Source organism: Saccopteryx bilineata, chromosome 1 (assembly GCF_036850765.1).
Source record: "Saccopteryx bilineata isolate mSacBil1 chromosome 1, mSacBil1_pri_phased_curated, whole genome shotgun sequence".
NCBI lineage: Eukaryota > Metazoa > Chordata > Mammalia > Chiroptera > Emballonuridae > Saccopteryx > Saccopteryx bilineata.
Window position 1 is genome coordinate 37,129,651 of NC_089490.1, and position 3,334 is coordinate 37,132,984.

The 3,334-nt window shown below is 45.5% G+C and overlaps 1 non-coding gene across 1 annotated transcript; it reads right to left on the reverse strand.

Moving 5' to 3' along the window:
- Positions 1 to 1,045: 1,045 nt before the first annotated feature.
- On the reverse strand, positions 1,046 to 1,156 carry LOC136321657 (U6 spliceosomal RNA). The gene has a single exon (XR_010728800.1). It is a non-coding gene; the product is annotated as a U6 spliceosomal RNA (small nuclear RNA).
- Positions 1,157 to 3,334: the final 2,178 nt, after the last annotated feature.

Consider the following 3,334-nt stretch of genomic DNA (forward strand, 5'->3'; position numbering starts at 1 on the left):
CTGCTTTAGGTCAAGGGCTGCTATTATTTGGCAACACCAGCAGGTGGCAAGAGAGGCAAGACGCAGAATGGAGCCGAGAAAGGACAGGGCGGGACTCACCAGGCATCTCTGCCTCCACTGCCTCCCAGTCTGACATGACAGACAGCAATGATCTTCTGAGCAAAATGGCTTCAATTTCACTTATTTCCCAAATCTCATGAAATTCTTCTTTTAACCAATTCTAAAGTGGAACTGTATGGGAAAGGGGATTCGGAGAAATGTAGTTCCCAATTTTAGCCAAGAAATAGTATAAACAAACAAGGTATAATCCTTCTGGAAAGTCTAAATTTGGTGGTTTAAAATCAATAATAAAGGTACTGGACAGTTGGCTCAATGGGTAGACCATTGGCCCTGCATATGGACATCCCAGGCTTGGTTCCCAGTCAGGGCACACAGGAGAAGTGACCGTCTGCTTCTCTCCCAGACCCTCGCCCTCTTCTCTCCCTCTTTCCCTCCTGAAGCCAGTGGCTCCATTGGTTTGAGCGTCAGCCTGAGCAAGGATAGCTCGGTTGATTTAAGTATTGGCCCCAGACAGGGGTTGCCAGACGGACCCCAGTCGGGGCATATGCAGAAGTCTGTCTCACTATCTCCCTTCTTTCCACTTAAAAAAAAATCAGTAATAAAGACAAATTTGGAATGATACCAGGTAACTATTCCTCACAACCTTGCCTTTCTGATCCTTCTTTCTTATTCAGATAAATCAATAAATAGTAAGCACAGACTATAAACAATAACGGCATAAAGACGATCCAAAAGCTAAAAAAATATGTTTTAAGTGGCACAAATTAAAATTGCAAAAAGCAAACGTAATAAAAATAAGAAATTGATAGGAATTAAAAGCTCTAGATGAGAACAATAGAATAAAATGGGAAATAAAATCAGGAGACTTCTTTTAAAGCAAGATGGTAAGATAAAAAAATATAAAAGAGGAACAAAAACCAGCATAAATTCAAACAAGGTTATTAAATTTTTTCTTTTTTTTTCCTCTTTATATATATATACACATACATATATAGACTGCTTCATGGATTTCTGTGTCATCCTTGTGCAGGGTCCATACTAATCTTCTCTGTATTGTTCCAGTATTTTTTAGTATGTGTGCTGCTGAAGTGAGCACTTTTTTTCCTCTTTTTTAATTAAGTGAGAGCAGGAGAGGCAGAAACACCCACCAAGCTCCCTATGGGGGATACTTTGCCTATCTGGGATGTTGCTCTATTGCTTGACAACTGAGCTGTTTTTAGCTTCTGAGGTGGAGGCCATGAAGCCATTCTCAGTGCAGTGCCTCTGGCCAACTCACTTGAGCAATCGAGCCATGTCTGTGGGAGGGGGTTAGAGAGAAAGAGAAACAGAGGAGGAGGGGAGGGATGAAGAAGCAGATGGTCACTTCTTCTTTGTGCCCTGACCAGGAATCAAACCTGGGATATCCATATGTTGGGCCCATGCTCTACCACTGAGCCAATGGGCCAGGGCCAAGATATTAATTAAAACAGGGTAAGGGGCCTGACCAGGTGGTGGCGCAGTGGATAGAGCGTCGGACTGGGATGCTGAGGACCCAGGTTCGAGACCCCGAGGTTGCCAGCTTGAACCCGGGCTCATCTGGTTTGAGCAAAAGCCCACCCCTCCCCTCTCCTTCCTCTCTGTCTCTCTCTCCCCCTCCTGCAGCCAAGGCTCCATTGGGGCAAAGTTGGCCCAGGAGCTGAGGATGGCTCTGTGGCCTCTGCTTCAGGCACTAGAATGGCTCTGGTTGCGGCAGAGCATTGGACCCAAGTTCGCTGGCTCCAGCAAGGGGTTACTCGGTCTGCTGAAAGCCCGCGGTCAAGGCACATATGAGCAAGCAATCAATGAACAACTAAGCTAAGGTTTTGCAACACGCAACAAAAAACTAATGATTGATGCTTCTCATCTCTCTCCATTCCTGTCTGTCTGTCCCTATTTATCCTTCTCTCTTACTCACTGTCTCTGTAAAAAATAAATAAATAAAGTAAAACAAAAAAAACAAGGTAAGGGTAACTTAAGCAGGAATAAGTCAACATTGGAATGCATTATAATTTATTCAGGTTTCCAGAGGCAACTAATACTGAAAAAAAGTTGAATTGACCCCACTCCAACCAATGTAGACAACGTCTACCAAAGGTTTTTAAGAAGTCCTCATTATTCCAGCATCCATGGAGTATTTTTCCAAGACCCAAATGAGGTATCTATCATGGCTTTCACAAATTTGTCTGGATTAAAAATCTCATTAAAAAAAATGAAGAGAGTTGGCCCTGGCTGGTTGGCTCAGTGGTAGAGCGTCAGCCTGGCGTGCAGGAGTCCCAGGTTCGAATCCCGGCCAGGGCACACAGGAGAAGCACCCATCTGCTTCTCCACCCCTCCCCCTCTCCTTCCTCTCTGTCTCTCTCTCCCCCTCCTGCAGCCAAGGCTCCATTGGGGCAAAGTTGGCCCAGGAGCTGAGGATGGCTCTGTGGCCTCTGCCTCAGGCACTAGAATGGCTCTGGTTGCGGCAGAGCATTGCCCCCTGGTGGGCATGCCGGGTGGATCCCGGTCAGGCGCATGCGGGAGACTGTCTGACTGCCTCCCCGTTTCCAACTTCAGAAAAATACAAAAAATAAAATTAAAAAAAAAATGAAGAGAGCCTGACCAGGTGGTGGTGCAGTGAACAGTGTCAAACTGGGATGTGAAGGACCCAGGTTTGAAACCCCCAGGTCGCCAGCTTGAGCACAGGCTCATCTGGTTTCAGCAAAGCTCACCAGCTTGAGCCCAAGGTCACTGGCTTGAGCAAGGGGTCACTCGGTCTGCTGTAGCCCCTTGATCAAGGCACATATGAGAAAGCAATCAATGAACAACTAAGGAGCCACAACAAAGAATTGATGCTTCTCATCTCTCTTCGTTCCTGTCTGTCTGTCCCTATCTGTCCCCCCCCCTCTCTCTCTGTCCCTCTCTCTGTCTCTGTCACTGTTGGTCAAATAAGTTTTTAATTATTTATTTTGTTTAGATTTTTATTTAGTCATTTTCTTTAGAGAGAGGAGACACACACACACACACACACACAGACAGATAGAGAAGGGAGGGAAGAGCAGAAAGCATCAACTCCCATATGTGCCTTGACTAGGGAAGCCTGGGGTTTCAAACAAGTGACCTCAGTGTTCCAGGTCGATGCTTTTACCCATTGTGCCACCGCAGGTCAGATCACAAATAAGTTTTTAAATATGATATATATGTTTGCTTGCTTATAGTTTGTATGGGGTGTGGGGAACAGGCTGTAAGCAGGCCAGGTCATTATAGCCTAAGGTTTAGT